This window comes from Poeciliopsis prolifica, unplaced genomic scaffold (genome assembly GCF_027474105.1).
Source record: "Poeciliopsis prolifica strain line A6 unplaced genomic scaffold, Auburn_PproV2 SCAFFOLD164, whole genome shotgun sequence".
NCBI lineage: Eukaryota > Metazoa > Chordata > Actinopteri > Cyprinodontiformes > Poeciliidae > Poeciliopsis > Poeciliopsis prolifica.
Genome location: NW_026562539.1, coordinates 51,058 through 78,483, shown reverse-complemented (window position 1 = coordinate 78,483; position 27,426 = coordinate 51,058). Strand labels below are relative to the sequence as shown.

Sequence of the window (27,426 nt, the reverse complement as noted above, 5' to 3'; positions counted from 1 at the left end):
GTAGATCTAACCAAAATAAGAAACAGAAAATAACAATGAAACTAGAATCAAATAAAACAAAACAAATCAACCTGGGATCCTAACATTACTCCCCTCTCACCAGATATCGATTAAATCCAAAAATCAAGAAAACAAAAACAACCCAACCAGAGTTGGTGGAGGGGGCCTTGAAAGGAGGGCAAGGGACAAAACACAAAACAAACTAGAGTTGGACAAAGGAGAAGGAACCTTGGAAAGCAATGAAGGAGCAGGGCCTTTTGATAGCGTCCTTGGAAAGTACCAGCAGAGCAGCATCCTGAGAAGGCGGCAGCAGAGCAGGGATCTTGGAGGGGACTGGCAACAGAAGATTCTGAAGTCTGGAAGTTGTTGGTGAGGGTGGAGGAATCCATGAAGACAATCTGTAGGTTGGCCTTTTGGCCAGTGGAACCCAGGAAGAAGATCTGGAGGTTGACCTCTCAGCTGGTGAAACCCACAAAGAGGAAATGGAGGTTGGTCTTTTGGCCAAGATCTGAGGTTTGCAGATCTTGGAGGCCAAATGCAGAAGAGTTTGATGCAGGCAGGCTGTTGCTCCACATCAGCGTGGGGCCAGCAACACTGCAGCAATCAGAGGAGCTTGAAGCTTAAGAGCTATCATCCACTGAAGGGATTTAAAGTCCTCCTATAAAATCCTTGGGAAGGCAACTCTTGTTGAGGCTTCGGAGGTGGAGAAGGTGATCTATTTACAGACAATGATGTTAGTTCACTTTTTTCAGTAATGCTTTGCTGTTTCAAATCTAGTACGCAGATTAAAGTTACTTATTCAAATCCCTGTGTTAACGTACAACAACACGTTTGTCATTTTCTCTTGTACTTTGATTTAATTTCTTCAATGTGTCTTGGAAAGTGACTGTTTTTATGTCATTATCAGCACTTGCAATGATACGGTGTGACAAAATAAACAATGGAGAGAGAAGAGAGATACGCATTTTGTTGCTGGAAAAACAATGATAATATCAAAGTTTGTTGTATCTTCTGTGCTGGCAAGAGAGCGCTGTCTAGCTTCAAAAATACCACATCAAATCTGAAAAAAATATTTATAGTTGCAACACAGCAAGGTCAAAGTGATAGGGCAAGACACGCCATGTGATTTGTGAGCTGTGACACGAGGTCCCTCACCACCCAAATAACAAAATCTTGACTTGGGTACAAAACTTGAGCCCCTTTCATCCTTGAAGCCCGAAGTGCCCTTATAGAGTTTTTGTTGTTTTTTTTTTCAATTCAATATCCTCTCACTCCAGCCATAAATTTCCTCTTTGGTGTTCCTCTAGGCCTTCCTCCTGTCATTTCTATCCTCAGTTGTTCTCCACTGATGTACTTACTTCTCTGTACATGTCTAAACCATTTCCTTCTGGATTCTGTGACGTGATCTCCAACACATTTGACATGAGCTGTTCTTCTGGTGCATTAATTTGTGATGTCAAATATAGAACTTCAACATCTTCACCTCTGCTGTCTCTAGCCATGCCTCCTGTGTCTTAGTTATTACCGCTGTCTTTAAGCCAAACAACATCACTGGTCTCACCACCGTCTTTTACACTTTTCCTTTCATTCTCGCGCATCACAGCCAACACTTGAACATCCGTTCCAACCTGGGTGGACATGTTTCTTCACTTCTCAATGCTTGCCTATTGCTCTGGACTGTCGAACCTAAGTACTTAAATTTCTTTCCCTTTTTATTTCTTTTCCCTGTAACCTGCTGTGTCCACCTGGGGCCCTCTCATTCACAAGTATTCTTTCTTGCTGCGGCTAACCTTAATTTCTCTCCTTTCCAGGTCAAACCTCTACCTCAAGATTTTCCCACATTTTCTCAGCATGTGAATATACATGGTAATGAGTGAATAACTGAAGGGAATGCATTTTGGAATCCTCTGGACTTGATAAAGCACTACACAAGAACAAGCCATTTACCAGTTGCTTTCATCACAGATCATCTGCAAACATCATAGTCCATGTATATTACTGTGTAACCTCATCTCTCAACCTATCCATCATCACAGCACTCAAGAACAAGCTCAGAGTTAATCCTTGATGAAGCCACACTTAGACCTTAAACTTTCTGATGCTCTTACAGCACACCTGATCATGGCACCACTCTACGATAGTCAGGTGGACGTACCTGACTATCGTAGCATACATGTCCTACATCACTCTAACATACTTCTCTGCTACTTTTCCCTGTACAGTACAATACATCTTGAGAGGGTTCCTTTTTTGGAAATTGTTAGAATTATAAATAATTACCCATATAAATATTCAACATTATCTTTAAGGACTGTGAGATTCCTTTACTTAATTCTGGAATTTGAGTGAGAGAAGACATCTAAGCATGCCAAATTGGAAACAGATTCCAGCCACTCTGGAGCCAAAACTGAGAGCTGACCTGACAGGAAAAACACCTAAAGGCTAAAGGTCAAAGCACCAAGACAGGGGACTCCATTGTATAGAAAAGATTTAGGACTGTGTGTTAGCAGCTGTTAATTTGTGTAATTAGAAATTTTAATAAAAGAGGAAGAGGGGGAAAGAAATCTCAGAGCAGGTTTAGGAGACTGCGATTGAGAGATCAATTTCTTGTCTCTCATCTTTTTCTGTGTGAAATTGCTGAGGTTATTTGAACCTGACAGAACTCCATCATATGCGTTCTCAAGATCTAACAAAAAAAAACAATGCAGCTACTGCTAATATTCTCTGTAGTTCTCTATCAACATTCATAAAGCAAATTTTGCAGCTGTATTACATTTTCTCAGCATAAAATCACACTGTTACTCAGAAATGTAACTTTTAACTTAATTCTGGCTTCAACGACTTTCCCATAATCTCATTGAACAACTCATGATACTTCTATACTTCAATTTTGGACATTTCCCTTGTTTAGGTATGTTCTGTATCTCTCGTATCTCACTGGACAGCCTAGTCAAAAACTACAACTACCTGTCCTAGCTACTTCTGTACTTTCACAGGTATATCAACCAGTCGTCATCCTTTTCAATCTCTTCCTTGCTTCATCCTTACTAAGCCACTTCCTGGTCCAATGTGTCAGCTTCTTCTCATCTTTGTTCTCATTTTCTCCATTCAACTTTTTGAAGTACTCTTTCCATCTTTAACACTTTTTGCAATCCTCTTTACTCTCCAGGCTAGTCAGTGTGCCATACATACTTCTACCTTCACTTCACACTATATCTGCCTCTACTCAGTCAGCTCCTCTTTGAAAACCACACAACTTTCTTCCTTTTTCAGCTTGCACCAGTTTGTCCTTTGCTTTGACTTTGTCTTCAGTCTTTCTCACCCTAATTCTCTGCACATCACCATCTTGTATTGACTGGCAACCCTTGCACCTACCACAGTCATTCAGAATCTACAAACGTGTGTTCTGACATTTCCATGGCGCTCTTCTGCAGAGCTGCAAAGGTTAGCTCCAAGCTGAGCTTCTGTCTCACAGAGCACTCCTGCCTCTCAATCCCCTCAATGAAGTGCACATTGAGTTCATCATACAAACATTGAGATGACAAGGAGTTTCAGAAAAACCACCAGCTTCTTAAAGAAACAGAGGTCAATTTTGAGGCATTAATTTTCAATGTCAATGTTTTTAAAGAAATGTTTAATTAATATACAGTAATTTTATAACAACTGAAGTTGTAGTTACTTTAATGTGTTACAAAATTGCACTATGTGCCTGGAAAATACACAAAGTCGCCCTTTTAAAAACTAGTTATGATTTTCTTCTCTGTATTTCAGTCACTCCGACTGTGAAGCCTGTTTACACAGAGGTACGTCAGGCACTTGGCCGACCATTCACCCTCACCTGTAACTTACTGCAAGCTTACCCAGCTCACCATCTGCAGTATGAGTGGAAACTGGGCTCACGCCTACTCACTGTCGGTCAGTTTAGTGACCAAAGCCATGACACCAGTTACCATGTTAAAGCTCTGAACCGAGAAGGCTACGGCGAGTACACCTGTAACATCACCAATGAAGCCGGGGCAGGTTGGTGCACCTTCCTTCTTACAGGTGAGTCAGTTTGAATGATAAAATTATACGTTTTTAATAAAGTATGACGGTGTGTGTGTGTTGGGATGGTGCGATAAGCACATGATAAATTAAAGTGAGCTAAATTATGAAATGAGGGTGAGAATTTTCAGATGCTTGATTGTTTTTGTGGAGTCTCTCTTTCTACCAAAGGCACTGGATGACAAACAGCTTCACTCCGGCACAGCAATGACGCCTTCCATCTTGTTTCTTACAGTAATGGGGAAAAAATATGTGGAGCAACAAACAGCAGCAAAAAGTGTCAGTTTTGCATCACTTGGGTGAAACACAAAACATGGGATGTGAGAGCGACAGTATGGACAAAAGTTGAACAATTTTCAACTTTCTTGTGTTGCGTTGCTTCCTTGTGTCTGAGACTAATGGTAAATATATATTTTGAAGGGCAAGGTTGTTTACAGAGACTTCATAACCCAACTTATGTATTTATGGTTTTGTCATGAAAATGCGGGTGTGGGTAGTGAGGCAGACACTTGGAGACTCAGGTAAAATGAATGATGGTTCTTTAATGATAAATAATCCAGAAAACACACAATCCAAACACCTGGCAGCATGACAGAGCGGCAGCCAGGGCTCAACGCCAGTAGCAACAGGTGAACGCAGTGGACAGAACTACAGGCCAGACTGACTGATGCGTGACACAAAAGGACAGGATCCGACAGAGATGATTAAATACACAGGAGGTAATCAGGGTATGAGACACACCTGGGAATCAATCAAGGGGGAGACGGGACAACACGGAAACACAGACACAGAAAATAAACACGCAAAAAACTCAAATCATGACAGGTTTATTGATATATTTTGGATATTTAAAATGTTTAAAAAGAGCCAAAATTAAGACAGACCCAATCATGGCTACTTCCGTGTCATAAAAAGCTATCTCCATTCCAGTGACCCACGGTCAGCGGAGGAAAGTGAGGCAGAGCCTCACCTGTCAAAATGGAAAAATATTATTAAATTTATATTGTTATTTTCACCCTGTGGTTTGTACTGTAAAGTATATATTTCATTTAGCTTAACCAATTTTGATTATTTTTTCTTCAAAACCACTGAATTTTCGCATTCAGCAGCGAAGCGGTGAGGCAGCAGAGAGCTGAGCCTCACCTGGGATTGATCAACCTCTCACTAACTGCACTGGCTGCCACTCTGTGAGAGCACCTCTCCTCCTTTTTTTCTATCCTCACTTGAAAAATTGCAATTAGAAGATGCTGATTAGATTAGTACAGGTGATTCAGTATCGTCATCCAATCATGTTTCTGTCAGGAACATATCATTTATCAATAGACCTTTAGCTGAAATAAATCTAATATTTAAAACATCCATTTTAAGTGAGTTGGTGATTGATAGTTTCTGAGATTGAGGTTTCTTTAGACAGGAAATCAGTCTGAGGTTTGAATTGAGACAGCTGTGTTTTACTTTTGTGTTTTTTGTGAATTTTCTTATTGTAATCTGGACATCTAATGTCATGATTCATTTGTGCCAGGGGAGGGTTGGGGTCTGTAAATTTGACAAACTCAGGTCCGTGGAGAAGACATTTCTTCAGAGGGGAGTCCTGCTGACTGCTGAAGGAGGAACAGCTCATCCTCCTCTTTCTTGTCTTTACTGATAACTCTGCCTGTGAATTATTTTTAAAGCGACAGTTTTTAAAGTTATATTTACATTATCCTATTAACTGGATTACTCCAAAACCTAAGGACTGGGGGATTTTCTTACTTTTATTTTTACCTTACTTTTCTTTACCTCCAAGTTAAACCAGGGCAAAATGCCTCCGGCTGACCTCAAGGACATGAGCAGTATTTTACAATGACTTCAGTCTATAGAATGAAGATTAAACTGCTGGAGGTGAACTTTGAGATCAACGCTACCTATAGAAATGAAACAACTCTTCCTCAAATAAACGGAGAGGTCGTGCGCCCTGCACTGAGCAGCTCACCCTGGAACGCTCTGGGTGCCAAGCCGAAACGGGAATCCCTCACTGCGGATCCAATGAGACGACTCAGGGAGAACTGGATGAATCAGTGTGGCCGGCTCTGAGCCGAAACCCACCTTCAACTTCAACACCTGCTCCGCCAAAGAAAGACAAACAAGCAGCTGCAACCAAAACAAGACATTACCTGTCCGGACACAAGAAAATTGACAAAAAACAGAAATATGAAATACAGCGGTCCTAATTCAAACCTCAGACTGAAAATCTTCTTGCCTCCAAGCCACTTAAAGTAGAATAGAAAATATAAAAAAGGAGGAGGCGTGGCTTCTATATTAAAGAAAACCATAAATTGTAGTAAAATTTCTTTGGGTCATTTCACATCTTTTGAGTATCTTGGAATTCAGGTTAAAGGCTTCAAACGAACTTTGACACTAACTTTATACAAAACTCCAACATATGTGGAAAATTTCTTTACTGACTTGAATGATCTTCTATCAATAATATGCATTGATTATGATTGTTTAATAATTGTTGGTGATTTCAACATTCATGTGGACAAACCTCAAGAAACCTCATCTAATGCTGATGGAACAAGTTTTCCAGATTCTTTTCAGAGAAAATTCAAAGAATCAGAGGATTAATCTGCACATCAACTCTAAAGCCAGAACCATTGCTGTACCCAAACAGAACAAACACAGAAAAAATGACCCATTTTCAACTGCTTAATTTTAAACCCTAAAAGAAATTATAAGTCAATTAAGTTCAAGCTCCTGCTGTCTGGATGTCCTTCCCACACATTTCTTTAAGAAAGTCCTGCCTGTTATTGCTACTGATCTGATCCAAATCGTAACTCATCGCTTACATCAGGTGTTTCCCCCAGGCTTTGAAAACAGCAGTCATCAAACCACTGTTAAAAAAGAACAACCTGGACAAATCACTACTGCAGAATTACAGGCTGACCTCTGACCTCTGACCTCCCATTCATCAGCAAAGTTATTGAAAAAACTGTGTGTAAACAATTAAATAGTTTCCTCATGATGACCAACTGCTTTGACTCTTTCCAGTCTGGTTTCCATGGTTACCACAGCAAGGAGACTGGCCTAGTCAAAGTATTCAATGATATCCATATAAATACGGACTGTGGGAGAACCACAGTGCTGGTTCTGTTGGACCTCAGTGCAGCTTTTGACATATTGCTGAATGGACTGGAGAGTTGGGTCGGACTCTCCGGTTCAGTGCTCGACTGGTTTGAATCTTACATAAAGAACAGGGATTTCTTTGTTTCAATGGGAAACTTCTCATCAAAGAGGTCAAAGGTCACATGTGGGGTACCCCAAGGTTCAATCCTAGGACCCCTCTTATTTAATATTTATATTCTCCCACTAGCTCAGGTTATAAAAGGTAATAATATTAGCTACCATAACTATGCGGATGATACTCAGCTTTGCTTTAGGATGTGACCATGTGACCTTTGACCCCATCCAATCACTGAATAAATGTTTAGAACAGATAAATATGTGGATGTGCCAAAACTTTCTCCAACTGAACAAAAATAAAACTGAAGTCATTATTTTTGGACCTAAAGAGGAACGATCTAGAGTCAATGCACAACTTCAGTCATTACAACTAAAAACTAACGATCAGCCAGAAACCTGGGAGTAGTGATGACCTCTGACCTGAACCTTGCGAGCCACATAAAGACAGTTACAAAGTCGGCCTGAAGAACATCTCCAGGATTAGAGGACTAATGACTCAGCCAGATCTAGAGAAACTCATCCATGCGTTTATCTTTAGTCGCATTGATTATTGTAACAGCGTCTTCACAGGCCTGTCCAACAAATCAATCCTCCAGCTGCAGCTGATCCAGAAGCTGCTGCTCCTGTTCTCACTAAAACCAGGAAGATAGAGACATAACACCAGTTTTAAAGTCCCTCCACTGGCTCCCTGTAGCTCAAAGAATAGATTTTAAAATACTCTTGTTAGTTTATAAATCACTGAAAGGTTTAGCACCACAATACATCAAAGATCTGCTGTTGTTTTATCAACCTTCCAGAGGCTGAGGTTCTGGTTCTGGTTCTGCGCTGAATCCCCAGAACCAGAACCAAGAGAGGAAAAGCAGCTTTCAGCATCTATGCACCAAAAAATTGGAACAAACTTCCAGAAAACTGTAAAACAGCAGAAACACTGACTTCCTTTAAATCTCAACTAAACACACACCTGATTAGAGTTTTATTTGAAATGTAATATTTAACAATGTATTGTTTATTCCGTGATGCATGTTTTTGTGTTTGTTATGATGTAAAGTACTTTGAAATGCCTTGCTGCTGAAATGTGCTCTACAAATAAAATTTGATTGATTTGATTTGTGACTTCAATGAAGGAGGGGCCAGTCACTCCGATTCCAATTGATTTTTTTGTCAGTTTGTTTTGGAATAGTTTGTTTCTGATATGTGGAGGTTTGAACCTCTGTTGAACTCGGTAATCCAGAAAATGAATCTTTTTTTTCTGCTGTTTGGAGTCATTGTATTATACTGCTGTTGTTCTCAATGTCGACCAGAGGCATCTTGCCCCGTCTCAGCTTGGAAGGGGAAACAGTAGACTAAAAAGTAAAAACGTTAAAAAAAATAATCCAACAGGTTTGAAGTCATGCAGTTCTGATGTCAATAATGTAATTCTAACTATAAAAACTCTTTAAAATAAGTCAGGTAAAATTATCAATAAGGAAAAGAGAGATCAGAAAAAACTTCCTCTTTCAGTCAGAGCAAATCAATGTCCTCTAGAAAGGAAATTCTTTCCCCTTTTCAGTTAATTGAAATCTAAATCTCAGTTACTATATTTAGATTTAATAGATTTTAAGGAGTTGGAACCATCACAGCCGAAAATCGATAAGGATTTCTGATGGGGCAGGTGGATAATGTCTCAGTGTAGGAACAGAAATGATGGTGGTGACCCATTTAGATGTAAGCAGATCTTATAAATTTCAACAGCAGAATACTGGAGCAGTGCTGTCGTTGGGTCATGATCAAATGGGACAAACAGGACATTATGCCAGGCTTGTACAACTCACACATAGCAGCTCCAAATAGTTGCCAAAGACATGGTAGCAGCAGGTAAGCTGATGATCTTTGTAAAAAAAAAACAGAGACGGGTGCCAGGTCGCTTACTGAATAAGAAGACTGTCTTTTCTTTACACATGCCAGTCGCTTGTTAATTCAAAGACTTCAAACAACAAAATTACCAAAAAGACATCTTATAAAATACATCTTAACGTATGTTCAGAAGTGATGACCTGTTTGAAATGCACCCCACTAGAGAACCTTGAATCTAACAGAACCACACAGCTGTGTCAATGTCACTCTGAAAAGGCTTGGTTTTACAAATTTATCAATGCCCAAAAGTTTTGTGTCTTCTTGTTTAACTGGTGTCTCTATTTGTCCCCCTCCCTGTTCCATGACCCTTACAATCTCCTCAGGAAAAGCCTACAGACCAGAGTTTTATCATGACACCTTCAATGCTCTGTGGGAGAACAGACCTCAAGTCTACGGCTTCAAACTTCAATGGACTCAGATGGAGCCCAATTCTGTGGATCGAATTATGGCCTATCGGCTTGGCATCAGGCAGGTGAGACTCTCAGATCATACATAAACTAATACTGTTACATTCAGCATAGTTTTAAACTACTTATCCGTACCCATAATATAGGAATAGGAATGCAAATGTGTGAAAAATTTCCTTTACCTTTCCAAAAAGGTTCCAGAAATGTTTTGAGGTCCAATGGATTATTTTTATGTCCTTGTTTTTTACAATGTAAAAAAAACACTAAAAATAACATCATAAAGAATCATAGAAGGTCTCAAAAACTCCTCATAAGCCTTATCCAGATCATTTTCTTTGTATATTAATTGCCAGTCTTGCTTTAAAAAAAATCTTCTAAGTGCTTCTTATCAATATGAATGCTGGCAGGTGACCATTGATGTCATTTATTAATAATCCACTTTCTAATTTGCTAATTTGTCAAGCAATGTGGCACTGTGAACTGTTATTCTTGTGGGTTTTGTGATTTTTGGAATTAAGCTAATACTGTACACGTCAATGAAATCCTATGCCTCTTTGTGTGGATTTAGTTGATTTCAAAGTTATCACCAACAAACATAATGCACTGCATCCAATTTTTCACATTAGTAAAGTGTTCCTCTGTCCAGTTCTTAAATATGCTTACATAAAATATATTTTCTGTTTTTTTTATGTATTTCAATTGTACATGCACATTGTTTATGACACATTACATTTTTTCACCACTTTATACTTCACATCCACATATATAGCTACACCACCGCACTTTGTCCATGGAGATCAGTTTATAATTGGGTCAAAATGATCACATTATCGCTGTTTATCCAAGTTTCTGATCTTAATATAATATTGAAGCAGTAGGGGAGACCAGGGCTTGTTGTAGCACTCTGTACACTGATATTTCTTGGAAGCAAAACATCATGTCATGTTGAGTTAAAGTATTTTGGCCCACATACAGAACACAATCAGGAGAACAGGAGAGGAACAGATAAGTAAAGTTTATTTTGACAAGGATGAAAATGTGAAATTGTGTGGTTCTTGTCCTGTGGATGGAAGTTGGGGTTGTCGGTACTCTGAAGACAATGGGAGAGAGATGGTGAGTTGAAGGAATATCGGACAAGTGAACTTCAGGGGAAAAATGGACTGATCTTACTGTGTGTGATAATGTGCTTCCGCCAGGGAGAGGTTTACTGAGGTCTCTTTGCAGGGGCTCTTGAGATAATCCAGGTTCCATAATTGAAAATTATTTGGAGGTAGATGGTAGAGGCCCTGGTGGAGGGTGGACAAGTAAGTTCTTGAAAGGAAAGGCAGGAGCGATTCGACTGCCAGCTGTGAAACAATTCTTCAACAGAGGCTGAAGTATAACCCCAGAGGGCAAAATTCACAGCGTTATGAGGGGAAAACCAGAAACCAAGTAATTCGGGTTACACAGTGGGTAAAATCCATGGCGCCACAAGGAAATACTTGAGAGAGAGGCAGTAGGAAAATATTACTAGAAATAATCTCAGAGAAACTCAGATTGCTGACTCAGAGGGGCGCAAAACATGATAACTGGCAAACACTCAGGTGTCGACGTGCTGGCAGTCCATTCCTCTTATACTCCTAGGTTATGAGGTGATTAATCACAGGTGTGCTAACTCCAGTCAGCAGACACGCCCTCCAGGTAGTGCAGCCACTAGAACAGGAGTCCCAAACGCCCGGACCATGAACCAATTGGTACCGCATTGTGCAAGAAATATTATTTCCATTTTGCGTATTATTTGAGTCTGGAGGCTTTTTTATTTAAAAATCCTGTAACCGGATTGCTTCGATTATGTCTTGCATGCCAACATTGAGCCACAAGCAGCAAATGAGTAAGAAACAGATCAGATTCTATGGAAAGTTTCTTTGTGAAGAAGAAAAGGCCCAGAGAAGAGACATGGGAATGGATTTATCCCGATAGGTGATTCCCACATTCTACCCCACTCTGCATGACATGTAGTGATCGCCTCGTTAATGAGGGAATGTAGCTCAAACTGCTTCATCACGTAGAGACCAAACACCCTGTGCATAAGCAACACTTCTGGTGTCATCGTCTCTCATCACTCCCAGATGGGACCGTCTCGTTGCAGAGAAACAAGCTCAGGGCTCCCGTTAGTTGTTATCGGAGTTAAAATTTTCAAGATAAAATGTTCCTTTTTGTGTCGCATCTGTGGTCGAGACGAGTCCAGGCACACCGCGGGTGCAACACACCACTTGTCGTGGTTGTGGAATCGGGCAGGCGTCGAGGTCCGGATCCAACACAGAGAGAGCACTCAAGTCCAAGTACAGATGTGTGGAAAGAGAAGAAGAATTGTAAGGTGGGGGCTTGACTCCCTTAGTTTTAGAAGCAGTCACAGAAGCAGAAATGTTTTTAGATTTAACAGTAGAAATAAGCATTGTCATCTCGCCCTGCTATTTCTCCAGAATCATCTGTACATCCAGACATTTCTTTAGCATTTGTCTTTTCCTACGGTCATTTTCTTCCATCCAGCTTTCCAAACTCTACGTTTCTCAAGGTCAATAAAGACTCACAGTCTCCATCTGTCATTTTGTCTCTTAAAGTATATTCTCTATGTTCTATTTCTCTTTGTACTCCTTTCAAAACAGAGAATCAATGACCCACCGACAGGAAAAATACCACTTTTTATTTATTCATCCACACCATATACACTTTTTTCTCCATATTTGTTATCATATAGTCAAACAAATCACCCTGAGGAGGAGATTGAATTTTGGAACCACGCAGACCCATTCTGCTTGAATTGGGTGGGATCTCCTCTTTAGACTGCGAACGTCTTCATAGAATCCCAACAAATCAGCTTTGTGGTCGCTCTGTTTCTTACTCAATTAAGAGAGGCCTTCATTCTAAAAGGTCTTGAGGATCATCTAAAGTTTTACATCCCTCAGTTTGGAAAATCAAAACTCAAGGAAATACCGGCCTTATGTACTGATAAGGACTTTCTAGGACTTTAACCTGTACACCTGTGGTTCCTTTTCTCTCGGTCTTGAACCCAAACAATATAGAATTTTTAAAAATTATTTTATTTACTCTTCTTTCTTTCTGGGACTTTAACTCAGAATAACACCAACTTTTATTCCTCAGGGTGAAAGGTTTATCAGATCCTTACCATTTTATAATTTAGAATTTGTAAAATTTTATTTAGTAGCCTGAGTGAGTATCCCACCTGATAATAGTGGTTTTGAGTTTGTTGATCCCAGCGCTGGAGCCGTGGAGACGACCAACAACCCTCTTAAATCCTATATGAGGTTTGAGGCTGAAATTTAGACCAGGTTGGCCAACTGTGAAAAACAAGCTTCCAACCTCGTACATGTAACTCAAATAGTTCCCTCAGTTAGAGTTCACAAAGATTTCAAATGACTTGACTAGCAGATGCAACCTTATTTTGATCTTTTCCATGACAGTTCCCCACATCTTTGCCTCACCAGATAGAGAGATTGTGTTGTTGCCATTTCCAGAACTTCCAAAAAAGGCTGTAGGTGTTAACAGGTGGTTTGATTTGAATGCACTTCCAACTTGATTGTTTTGTAAACAATATGCAATTTATTTCTTGTAAAAGTAGTGACAAAAATAATTACTAAAGTGTCTTACAACTTAGTGTAGAATGAACAATAATCTTAATTCAATGTTTAAAGCCCAAAAAATGGTTTTCTACAAAGTGGTCAAAAAAACCATTTCCAACCTCCTGTCAACACAGACATTTACCAAACAATAGGCCTCCACCCAGCACCCGGTGTGTTCTTAATTACTCAAATTAAAATTAAATTATCGGGCTATTTCGAAGCTGCCTTTTCTTTCTAAGGTTTTAGAAAAACTGTATACCATCAGCCGAAACAGTTTTTAGATGAGGATGGTATTCTGGAGGTTTTCCAATCAGGTTTTAAAACTCTTCATAGCACAGAATCTGCTTTAATAAGAGTTTTTAATGACATCCTTTTAGCATGTGATTCTGGTAATCATGTTCTGATTTTACTTGACCAAACTGCTGCCTTTGATACAGTCGACCACGACATTTTAATATCGCGATCACAGCATATTGTAGGTATTGGTGACACTGTTCTTAATTGGTTCAGGTCCTACCTGAAGGACAGAACATTTTCAGTAAATATTAGAGACTCTGAATCATCTACTGCTTCAATGTCATATGGTGTACCACAGGGCTCAATTCTGGGCCCACTGCTTTTCTGTCTTTATTTACTACCTCTGGGTTCTATCCTTAGGAAACATGGGATTTCATTTCATTGTTATACTGACGATTGCCAGATTTACTTACCCTGAAGCAGAAAGATGTCCAGTCAATCAAACATCTCCTGGCATGTCAAGGTGATATTAAAGCTTGGTTGACTTTGAACTTTTTAAATTTTAACGAAAAGAAAACAGAGGTGATGGTGTTCGGACCCAGTGGCTCCTGTGAGTCCTCCTCTGTTGACCTGGGACCCTTGGAGGTGTATTTTAAACCTGTTATTACAGATCTTGGTTTTAAGGTGGACAATCATTTTAAATTGGACAGCCACATGAGAGCTGTGGTTAAGTCCAGTTTTTATCACTTAAGGCGATTGGTATCAGTGAAATCTTTTCTTTCCAGGCAGCATTTTGAAACAGTGATCCACGCTTTTATTTCAACTCGAATGGATTATTGTAACTCTCTATATCTGGGAGTCAGTCAGTCACTGCTCTCACGTCTACAACTGGTTCAGAATGCGGCTGCACGACTTTTGACAGGAATTCGAAAGAGAGCATGTGACCCCTGTCTTGGCTTCACTTCACTGGCTGCCTGTTTATTTTAGGCTCCGTTTTAAAATTCTTATGTTTGTTTTTAAATCGCTGCACAATCTTGCCCCGGCTTACCTCACTGAGCTTCTTCATCCTTACATACCTTATCGGTATCTAAGGTCTGCAGATCAGTTGGTCTTGGAGGTACCGAGATCTAGACGGAAGCTCAGAGGGGACAGGGCTTTCTCTGTCGTGGGTCCTAAGCTATGGAATGACCTGCCTTTGCAGGTTATAGAGGCTCCTTCACTGTCCATTTTTAAAGCTCGTCTTAAAACCCATCTATTTTACTTGGCTTTCAACTCCAGCGAGATCTAGTTTTACATTGTTTGTTTTAAACTGTAAGAGTTTTTATTTGTTTTTATCTATTTTATGTACAGCACTTTGTATCAGCTGTGGTTGTTTTAAAGTGCTTTATAAATAAAGTTGGTATGGTATGGTATAATAAAAATATTTATTTTTGGATGCTTTTAGATGATCAAAGCATCTAAAATCATCTTAAACATCTAAAATGTTTTTAATCAACATTATCAACACTTAGATGCCTTTCTCATCTAAATGATAAAATTTAGATGATAAAAATATGATGTAAAATTTTTATAATCTAAAATGACGATAAAAATCCTGTACACAGCTGTAAGGTCTTGCACCACGAACCATTGAATTAGGAAATTCTTTACATCTAAAGTCCTTCCAGGCCATGACATTTTTTTCATTTACTTCTGTGTTTGTCTCAGATGGATCAGACTCGCTGGTGGGAGCAAGAGATTCCTATTGGTGGACCCATCCAAAAGGGGCAGCTGCTGACTTACAACCTGACAGAACTGATCAAACCTGAGTCCTACCTGGTGCGTCTCACCCCTATTACCCGATACGGTGAGGGGGATGCTTCTGAACGCACAATCACATACAGCGGTGCGTTATTGTTTTATATATTGCTAATTATAACAATATTTCTGTGTTTGACGTGTCATTTTACGGACAGTATTTTTTGCAGTTTCAAAACTTAAAAAATGTGAAAACTTTATTATATTTCAGAGAAAGGGCTGCAGTGCTGTTGGAATGGGTTAAAAGTGCTGTAGCCAGCGATTGGCTGAAACATAGATTACCCCAATGTGTGGACCCGTTGAGATGTTTGGCTGAAGCAAGAAATCTGACTGGTTGCTGATCATCCAATCAGATTGACCATTTATTTAAAAAAGACATTTGTGTATTGAGATGTCAGGGGAGTCTCAAATTCACACACAGTGAAACTCACAGGCCAGAAACAGCTTGCAAATCAAGATATATTTGTGTTTGCATCAAAAATACAAGTGTGAATCTTGATCTGTGCATTTGTGAATTATGAGACTGTTTTAGCTCCATAGAATTGCTGGAGGATATTTCTCACATTGTATCCATTTTTCCTGCTTGCCAGTGACAACAGACATCTTTGGATGTCAGTTTGCACTTCCTTTCCAAATAGATGGAAAAACCAACAGCCATGGTCTGCTAATCATTCACACATCTTGCTCCCAGTATTTAGGAGGATGATCAGCATACGTGTTGCATATTTATGAAAACAGACATATTGAATTTCTTGCTTGCTATTCGATCATCTGGGGAGACATCTTTGGGGGATGAAGACTCAGTGGGGTTCAATCTTTAACAGAAAGAATGAAGACTGTTGAATGGAAGGAAGGAAATGGGATGAGGCTGATGGGATGGGATGGAAGGATGGCAAGACGGAAAGGCAAAGAGGGTGAAAGAAAGAATGATATTAAGTGAAATGTTTGAGTGTAAGTGAAGGTGGGGTTGCAGGAATGTAACAGAATGTGCAGTATGGGTGATCTGAGTAAAAATAGGCTATTTGTGAAATTAAAGGTGTGGCTTTAATTTCACAAAGTTGTGGGCTGCTCCCAAACCTCAAATTAACATCTTTAAGTCATCCAGGACTAAATGTTGGCCTAAATATGTTTAAATTTGTTCATGTTCATGATAGTAAAAAGTTAGTAGCAGGCCAATTGTAGCTCCAATGAAAAGTAGATCAGCTGAGAGAAAACAAAAGGTTAACAATTCATCGTGTTTTTGGAGATCAGGGTTCTACAGGCTTTGGAAGATCAAGTCCCAAAATCTGACAGAAATTGAAAATGTGTAGGTTTTCTGATACTTACACCTTGTTCCAAATTATTATGCAAATTGGACTTAAGTGTCACAAAGATGAATTTTTTTGTTGTGCTATTAAATTTATAGATAGTATTGCATTATCGTACTTTGAAGAGATTTGTGGCTGATTCAGAACAAAGATGGTTTGTACAGATAAAGGCATAATTAGGAAAGTTTCTATCAGACAAATTCATGGGAGTAAGAGAGCAGCTGTTAAAATGCCCTTACAAAGCAGCAAACAGATATTTGAAGCTGCTGCTGCTGCTGCTGCCTCTTGAACCTCAAGGCGGAGGATCCTCCAGAAGCTTGTGGCACATCAACCTACTATTGGCCCCTAACCAGAGCTCACAAGCAGAAACGGTGGCAGTGGGCACAGCCGTACATGAAGATTCATTTTCATATAGACCTGCAATGACTGCAGCGTTGGACTGCAGTCATCGATGGATGGTCCAGATGGACGCAGTAGTGGACTGGTGGTGGACGGCCATCACATCCCAACATGGCTGTGATGTCAGCAAGGAGGTGGTGGAGTCATGCTTTGGGCCCAAGAGCTGGTTGGCCCCTTTGGAGTCCCTGAAGGTGTGACAATCACCTCAACAAAGTATATGGACTTTCTGACTGATCACTTTCTTTCATTGTTCAAAAAGAAGAACCGTACCTTCAGTCGCAAAATCATCTTATGATGACAGTGAATGCTGCAAGAAATAACACTGTGTCACTGGCTGCTATGGGCATAAAGGGGAGAAAATCCTGGTGTGGTCACCATCCTCCTCTGACATCTGACCTCTGACCCTATTGAGAACCTTTGGAGTTTCCTCAAGCAGAAGATCTGAGGGTGGGATGCAGTTCATATCAAACAGCAGCTCTGGGAAGATATTCTGACATCCTGCAAAGAAATTCAAGCAGAAACTTTCCACAAACTCACAAGTTCAATGGATGCAAGAATTGTGCAGGTGATACCAAAGAAGGTCCAATATTAACATGTAACTTGGTCTGTTAAGATGTTTTTGATTGAAATAGCTTTTGATTTTAGAACATGTGACCACTTAATGCTGCACATTCAAAGAATGACCGTTTGCAGTTCTTTATAATTCGTAAAATGTTTAGAAAATCTGTTCCATAATAATTTGGAACAGTGCATTTTGAGTTTTTTTATTTTAGAACAAAAAATACTGTTCTCATGGGAACCTTTGTTCAGTAAAATGTGATTTATACTGTAACAGTTTCATGACTTGAAAATTACACTGACCATCATTTACATTGACCTAACAAAAGGTGACCTATTCCACAAAGTGTGGCCTATGCCCTGAATGACACTACAAGATGACGCCATGCCTGAAAGTAGTTTAAGACAGGTTCAAGGTGTAGTTAATGGTCTGGTGGATCATGGAGAATTTTCTCTCAGATGGAGATTTGTTCATTGTAATTCTGAGGTTGTCTCATTGATGAAGTAAACAAATGAGGTCACATTAAGACAGTGTCATCTGCATGATGTGGCATCTAAAATATTTCTGAACACACTTGTAACCATTCTTTGTTATAACAGGTTAACCATGTCATAAATTTTCTTATTCTTTCATGTGTATAAATAGGTCAGATTTGTGTCATTTGCACTATGCAGTTTCCCATTGGCAACAATTGTTGCCGAATGTAAAACCTACATCTTCACTAACATAGCCAACATAAAATGTAATAATTCATAAATATTATGTGTTTGGGAGGTCTAAGGGTTGAAATGCATGCACTTATTTTGCAGAAAAAAAATTGGGATTAAACAGGTTAATTATGTTTGATCAAAATAAATCCTGAGCTTCTGGTTCTATGCAGATTATCTGATTGTACTTTTTTCTGCTCTTCTGCAGCTCCTGTTAACCCACATCTCAGTAAGTATCTGTCCCCAAAAACAAGCATTTGCAGAAACTGTTTCTCTCACTCTCGCCAGTCTGGCTTCTGCTCTCTCCTTTTACATCTGGAACCATTTCACTCATCAGCCCAGGTCTTTTGTTCAGTAGTTCACAGCAAAGAAAGTTCTGTTTGAAGAGCCTGTTTCTTTTAATACAAGGGATCAAATATTGCCTATCCCATTAATAATTATAGAATATTTATCCCTATTTTATTATGGGTTAAAATTACCCCAAAAAATCAACTGCCTCTGTAAATAAGCTTTTTGCACTTCCCAAATTGTACCTCTCATCATGTCTGGTGTATTTTTGATGCTGGAGAGCAAATCAGTTGGTTTCTTTACTCTATTGTCTATTTGTCTGACAATAGAATATTAATAAGTCTCAATTTCTCAGTGATACATCCAAAGGCAGTGATCTGAAAATGTTCACAATCGGTAACAGCTCAGAGTTCAATAGAAAGAGGTTCATCCTGGAGTAAGAATTATGGACTGGTGAAAAATGTGAACATTGCCACTTAGTGAGAGATAATATTCTCCATGGGTCTACTACACTAAATGTTTTCATAAAACTTTGAACAGTTTCTGTACGCTTTAACAGTCCACAGAAACTGTGGATCCAACAATAGTTTAAAATCCCCTCAAAATTTTATGTGAATTCATATTTGGTATTGCATAAAACAGGTCAACATAAATTTTTCAGCATTTGTGGCATAAATACTGACTCAAACCACTAAAACATTTTCTGTAACAATGATAGAGGAGATATATCTACCTCTAATGTTAGAAATTTCTTTAGTTATCTTAAAGAGCATGTTTTATATAATTATTGCTGCCCTCTGCTTTTAGTATTAAAACTTGAATGGAAAATTTTAACTTTCCAACTCCTTGGCGTAGCCAGTGGTGGTTTCTGTTTCTGATTTAGGCAGCATGGGCAACTGCCCAGGGTGGCAGCTTGCAGGGGAAGGCATGAGCCCTCCTCTCCCCTGGTTGTCAAATCCCTCCAACCCCTGTACTTACAACTGGAAGATCTGAATGTTAACAGTATCTGAAATATCATAATACAAACACCTATTACTCTCCCTCACCTCCCTCCACCCGCTTCAACAACTTCATGGAGGAGAATGGCTGGGGTGGAAGCCGTCAAGGTGGTTCACCCAGGGCGCCAAACAGGCTAGAACCTGTTTGGCACCTATGTGCAGCATGTCTCTCCCTTTCTTCCACACTGCGCAAACACAAGGCAGCAATAGTAAGCAATGTCTTGTAAACTTCAATGTTCTGAGAGTGAATGGGGTAGTTTGAGTGTTGTGATGAACAAAATACCTCGAGAGTGTGGGATGTCAAAATGTATCAACACCACAAATTTATTATATTTAAATATCAAACACTTGACGGAATATGGGTATATCAAGACTGTCTCCAGGAAAAAAATGCTCTCGCTGTTGGACCGCTGCTATGTGCTACTAAGATGTAATATTTCACAGACTTAGCAGCACTTGAGCTCTATCAGACTGTAGACTCTCACATTGAACATCTGCTTAAAGCTGCAGTATGAAACTTATGTATTAAAATTTTGCTATGTCCTAACATTAGACAGATATTCTGTGGAAAAAAAAATCGAGCTCTTCTGCCTCCTCCCTGTATTCTACAGAATTACACTGCTCAGTCAGAAACAACCATTCAGAGCCAGGAGGCGAGTTTTATTTATTCTTTACAGTCGTCCTTTGGACTGAATACTTGGTGCAAATTGCCTGCAAGATTTTTGATATGCTTTTGTCTAAATTAGGTCATTTTAGATTTCCATGTTGTCGGCTCATATAGCCAGTACCATTTATACCTAAATCAAAAAATGAACAGACAATCCATGTGATCGGTATCAATGATCAGCAATAATCGGCCCCCCATGGCTGATCGGAATCAGGAGCAACAATTTTGTTTCTTGTGACACACTGAAATATTCCTCCTTCCTGATTTTCTGACTTTGTACTGTTTCATTTAGAAGTTTTTTTTTTTTTTTTTAACCTTTTTCCAGAATAAAAAAAGCATCTTCTTTTTACAGTCCTTATATTTAGCAAAATCATTCATCTTTGTTTGATTCTAACCACATTCAATTTGGCCACATTAATACTTTGATTTAATAACATAAATCCGGCATTGTAAATTCATCATCAGCATTGTGAAAAGTCTAGGACTTTAGGAAATGTACGTTAAATACCTTATTACACTAATCTTTATTGTAGAGGAGTAGTGGTCTTTTAAACTTTCCTTGGCAATTGAATTCTTTCATGACCACTCAAACTCCAGTATTTGAATTTTTTTTTTTTTTTTTTTTCAATTTTAAGCTTAGGGAGCATTTTCTTTTAACATAAAGCCTGGTTATTTAGATAGTTGCTTCCCATAAAAAATAAGGAACTTTATATTTCCAGAGGTTCAGAAGAAATGTGTAATGAGGGAATAATTTGTCATAATGATGCATCCTGTAAAAATGTCACCTTCCTAAGAAAATGGCCTAATATTTTTTTTTCTTTCCAAAAGTGATTTTTCTTTGACATTTAAAAGGGGTGTGATATTTCTGCCCTAACTACTTTTTGCAAAAAATGACATATGCCAGGAGGTGATAATAACCATGTTTGTTCATTGTTTCAGATCATATGTCTGTGTGTGTTTAGGGGAGTTCCACTGTAGTTTTGAGGAGGAGGCGTTATGCTCATTCTCTCAAGACAAGTCGGATGAATTTGACTGGATAAGACAGAGTGGCACCAAAGAGGGCACCACATACACACCCAATACAGGACCGAGCTCTGACCACACCGGCTCAAGTCCAGGTACATACGCACACAAACAGAAACACAGACACATATAGCTCTATCCAACAGAGAACTTTGTATTCCATTTATTTTAGTAAGTAATTTATGCCTAACCCCATAAAAAACTTGTCTGCTTGAGACTGGAGGGGGACATGGTGCCTTAACTCGTGCACTGCTTTGGTCTTATCATGTTGAAAAAGGGCTGAGTTGAAAAGAGAAGGTCTTGATTATAGTCTATGTTTCTATCTTTGGACATGAATGGTGCTACAAATTAGCTTCCTCTATTTGATGACTATTTGACCCACTAGTAAATGGAGTGTTCAGTACATCAAAACTTGTTCGGTAAATGTGTTTTCATCTCCTCTTTTCCATTAACTCTTTCGGAAAAGCCAAAAATAAGCTCAAGTGAGGCCCCTTTTTTTCAAAATTAAGGAAGTCTTCAAATGTTCATATTTCCATTATTCTTTTCTAAGAAAATACTTCAAATGTGCAGAAGAAATACTGATAGAAACATGGCTTGAAAATAAAATAAAAAATTACATAAGAAGAAAACCCCAGGAACCTTTGGTGAGAGAATATCCCTTCTGGTCTTAGTGTCAATGTTGTGGGAAGCATTTTTTTTGTTGTTGTCTTTTTGTTGTTGTGTTACATCATTGCAAATGTATTTTACTTTAGGTATGTATCATTATTTGAATTTTGCTGTATCCTGAACAGATTTTGTCCTGTAAGTAAATAATTGTGATATTATGTTTTAAAAAATAAATACAAAAAACTATAACAAAGTAAAGGAAGGGAAATGTGTGATTCTGGAGACCTGAATAGGACCTGGATCAACAGCTTGAATGAAGTGCCAGATCAGAGGTGTCAAACTACAGTCCTCCAGGGCGTTGTCTGTCCTGCAGGTTTTAGATGTGCCACAGGTACAAAACACTGGAATGAAATGGCTTCATTACTTCCTCCTTGAGCAGATCAGATCTTCAGAGCCTCAATGATCTAATTATTCTATTCAGGTGTAGCGTGGCCCTCCAGGACTGGAGTTTGACACCTATGTTTGAGATGATCAAGCTTACATTTTGCTGATGAAGTAAGAGCCTTTGAAGGAGACGTTGGGTTCTGCTAATAAATTTATATCGATTGTTCAATGAGGGTAGATCAGCATGGATCAGAGACATAATCCAAAAATTTGCACAAAACAGTAGAATGTTGGAGAGTAGGCAGACAGATGGGTACTGAGAACAGAGCAGTTTGGACCTAATGTCAAGGACATCCACAGAACAAGACACTGAGACACTGGCAGCGTAACAGGGTGTTATCAAGTGCTGAATGAACCTACAGCTAGGCCTGTCGCAATGAACAGTAAATCAATTAATCGCACGATAAATTAAAACAATCAACTTCATTTTAATTATTGGCTTTATGGTGTCTTCTGGCCTTTTTCATCTTTCTTTTGATGACACTGAACTCCAGTGCTCTCCTCCAACCCTACCTTGCTCATTTCCTTAGTGTAGGCAGTCCTCAAATAGCGGGGTGCGCCCCACTGGGGCGGCACAGTGCGATGCCTGGGGGAGGTGCGTGTAACCCAATTTCAAATTTTCTTATTCACATTTTGGGAGTAAAATGGTATAGAACAAAGTGTAATTACACATCCACTACAGTAGGGGTCAGTGGCCCGCTACTGAGCACATGGAATAGGGTTTTTTGCACAGAGCAAGTGCAAAGAGTGCATAAGTGATATAAAGTGCAGTTAAGAGACACCATGGAAAAATATTTAACAGGGATGAAAAGAAAGGCAAAGAGAGACCAAGATAATGAGACAAACAAAAGTTATTTGAAAGTTAAGATGACAAAGGTGGGAGATGCGGAAAGACACTGGTCTATTGTGTCTTAAAATGTTGATATTGGACATGAAACCCAATAAATGAACAGCTTTGCACAATTGCCCTACAATTTGTCGAAGCAACTGACAGCAACAAAGACTGCTTGTTTGTGTTTTATGTACGTTTTGGCATTACAAACGCCCTGTTTGAGGATCTACTTTTTGGAAATATGTTGGAAACAGAGCCACGGCTGAAGAGCTACTCGGAATCCTTGAGGAACTGCATTGGCGTTTGCAGTGATGGTGCACAGACCATGGCAGGGATGAGAAAAGGAGTTCAGGTTCTCATCAAAAAGGCCTGAGTGGACACACTGCGTTATACATAGAGAAGCACTATCTTCAAGGCACCTGACATCATAGGTATTGTCAATTTTAGAAAGACCAGACTTTGAAAAACAAGAGTCTTCTCTGCTATCTGTGAGATGGGAGCTGAACATCAAGCTGTGTTGTTTCACAGTGAGGCAAGGTGGCTGTCACCAGGAAAAGATTTGTCCTGAGTTTTTGAGCTCAGAAAGGAGAAAAGAATGTTTCTGGTTCAGGAGCACAAGTATGAAGTGAAAAATTAGTGCTGAGAACTATCTGGCAAAACTGGCCTACCTGAGTGACATATTTGGAAGGCTTGATAAACTGAATCTACAGCTTCAAGAGAAAGATAAACACCTCTCTCAGGTCACAGAAAAGACCAGCTCTTTCACTTGAAAGCTTGCAATGTGGAGCAGGCGACTTGATGAAGGAAATACTGATTCATTTGAGAACCTGCATGAACTTGTGGACAGTACCGAGTATGATGCCACCTCAGAGATTCCCTGTATCAAGCAGCATATTTGAAAAAGGTTCCCTGTATGACTGGGTCAGAGATCCTTTCAATCCACCGTCTCCTACTGGTTTCAGCTCTGCAGAGGAAGACCAGTTCATTGACATGCCATCTGCCTCCACATTGAGACTGAGGTTCACATCACAGACACTGTGTGAATTCTGGCTTAGTGTAGAGAAGTGTCCTCTCATAGGACAGAAGGATATGGACAATCTTATTCCTTTCACAACATCATATCTTTGTGAGACTGACTTCTGTGCTGTTGCTGTACTAAAGACCAAGTACAGGTCTTTAGTACAGGTTCAAGCTAAACATTAAACTGGACTTGAGAGTTGCCATGTCATGCTTGAAACACTGCTTCGAAAAGCAGTGTGCTGCAAAATGTGCTCATTGTAGCCATTAGTCTTGACTTTCTCATTTTGAACAAAACAAAATTGTATTCATGTTAATTGTAGGTTAAAGTGTTTAATATATTGTGCTCCAGAATTAATGTTGCTGTTCAATTTCAATTTATTTATTGATTTTATTTTTCAGTATCAAATGGCAGTCTGTTCAAAAATGTTTGTCGATTAAATAAGGATTTTATTTTTCCCCCATCTCAGGCAAATTGATGCACTTACTAATTTCTTCTGGTACAAACTACAAAACAAAGTTAATAAAATTGTTCTTTGTTGATAGTGCTGTATTTCTTTTTTTGTTTTTCTATACTATCAGTAAGGATACAATTTATTAAAAAAATATAGTGCTTCTCAATTCCAGTCATCAGAAGGGAAGCCACACACCTTTCTGCCACACACCTGGATTGAATCTGTGGGTGATTAACAGACTTTAGGGTTAGGGGTTAGGGTTAGGTTAGAAGAGGTCATGTAATCATATGGATCACCTGTTCTGGAATAGAGGCACATCTAAACCATGCAGAGCAGGGGGGCCTGACAACTGGTATTGAGAAACAAAAAGCATCAGCTCCCTGCAGGGCCGTGTTCCAAGCCCCCTCAAAACACAAGACTACACAGTCCAGCCCACAATAATAATAATTGCATTGTCAAGTTTGCTAATACCATCTGTGAACTCATCTCAGGGTGACAGGGCAGCCTACAGAGAAGAAGTCTTGAAGCTGGCAGCCCTGTGTTCAGAAAACAACCTCACTCCAAACACCAAGAAAACCAAGGAGGTCATCACAGACTTCAGGAAGCTCAGCACTGACCCAGTCCACCCAACATCAAAGGCGAGTGTGTAGAGAGTCTCCACACTCTTAGGTTTCTCAACATTTCTTCCAACCTCTCTGGACCAACAGCATTACAGCAGCAATAAATGGCTTTGTACACCTTATCAAGTCCAAAGGACGCCAAAGTGCTTCACACTACAGTTATTCATTCATCCATCCACACACTCACACACTGATGATGGCAACATATTACAGCTGCCCTGGTGATCAAGTGATCAAGATCAAAAAGGCTCAGCAGTGGCTATACCTCGAGAGACCTAAGGAAGCACAAACAAAACTCCAAGCTGCTGTTCATCTTCTACCGTTCATCCATTGAGAACCTGCTGACATACTGCATCACATGATAAGGCAGCTGTACTGTTGCAGACAAGGTGAAGCTCCAGAGTGTCAGAAAGGCAGCTCAGAGGACAATTGGCTATCCTCTCCTCTCTGTAGTGGACATTTACACCTTCCGTTGCCTCTGCAGAGCCAAGACCGTCACAAAGGACAACACCAACCCAGGCTTCGACATGTTTGACCTGCTACCCTCAGGGAGGCAAAGGCAATGCATCAAAATGAACAGACTCAAAAACTGCTTCTTGAATGCTGAACACTCACACACACTAATTATATGGTGGCTATATGTACATGTGTGTATCTACATACATTTAACAAATGAATAAATAATGTGAATCTCACCATGTAAATGTTGTATTTATTTTCTACATTGTTTGCGTTGTTGGAGGTGGCTTTAGTCTCAGTGTACAGTGACAAATTCAATTCAGCATGACGCCATACTTTCGGCAAAACATAAGCAAACAACGTTCGTATGTAAATGGTATAAATTAGCTGTATATTCATTTAATTACTGTCTAGAACTGAAAAAGTTTTTGTTGGACAATAGGGATCTTTTTTATGATTGTTCCTTCACAATGTCTTAAGATGCTTGACTCTGCCTACCGCTCTTCTCTGAAGTTCAGTTCCTACTCCAAAATGTCAACAGATCGCTGGTTTATATCCAAGAGTGGGATGGCCTGTTCTGGCTACCCGATGGAGCCCCTACTAAGGAGCATACAATACTTGGACTCCTCCCAACCTATAACTGTACCACAATTGCATGGAGAAATGTTGACTCATATTTTTTGCTCAAAGAATATGTGCTTCTTTCTGTCCCTTTCGCTGTGACTGAATTGTGAAAGAAGGCTTTCATTTTTTCTTCTACGGTTTTAGAGCTTGTTACAAGAAACTTTTAGGTAGACTGAATTTCTTTAGTTTAGTGATTTTAAATCTAACTAAACGTTCTAGGCCGATTTTATGCCATGCACCTGTTTTTTTGTAGCTTGACGTCTTTAACTGTAAGAGGGTTCTAATCTCAATGAGGTATTATTCTACTAAAGTACAGTTTAAGGCTGCAGTATGTGACTTTTTCAAAACTGAACTTGGCCTGAAAATAAGCTCAGCCCATTTGCTCTCTGTGTCACGCAGTCCTCCTTCCACAGCCCCTCCCACACTTTGGAGTTAAATTTGTTTCAATTATTCAATAAAAATAAAAATCTAAAAAATAAAATTGTGGTCAAACCTTTTTGAATTGTAATGATTTTTTAATATATCTTTTTAAATGTTCAAAGAAAATGTTATTTTCACCCTGGACAGGTCACCAGTCTGTCGCAGGGCAACACAGAGACAAACAGGACAAACAACCATGCACACACACACACACACACACCCACACACATACACACACACACACACGCACTCACCCCGAGGCAGAATTTGGAAAGGCCAATTAACCTGACAGTCATGTTTTTGGACTGTAGGAGGAAGCTGGAGAACCCGGAAAGAACCCACCATGCACACATAGGGAGAACATGCAAAAAACCCTAGGGGTAGGAATCAAACCCAGGACTATCTTGCTGCAAGGCAACAGTGCTACCAACTGCACCACTGTGCAGTCATTTAAAAAAAAAGTAATAATTTTTTCTCTCATGAAGTGAAAAAGTTACTAGCAAAACAAACTTTTATTTGAATATGTCAGAATTTTTTGGGCCTAAGTTTCACACTTTTTGTCATGTCTATTGACCCACAAAAGACATGACAACAAATCAAATAAAGTTTATTTATTTTGGAAGAAAGATTAATTGCGAGATATGTGATCCTTGTTTTGTGGGTGGGAAGCCGTGGTCATCACAATACAGAGTAGTTAGAGAGAAAAGGTAAGTTGACGGTTAATTGGACAGATTGAATTCTGAGAAATTGAATGATATTACTTGGTTGGTAGAAGAATTTC

At 39.3% G+C, this 27,426-nt stretch overlaps 1 pseudogene; it reads left to right on the top strand.

Annotated features, from left to right (window-relative positions):
• Positions 1 to 27,426, top strand: part of LOC129356304 (MAM domain-containing glycosylphosphatidylinositol anchor protein 2-like) — a 97,425-nt pseudogene that overhangs the window by 52,840 nt on the left and 17,159 nt on the right.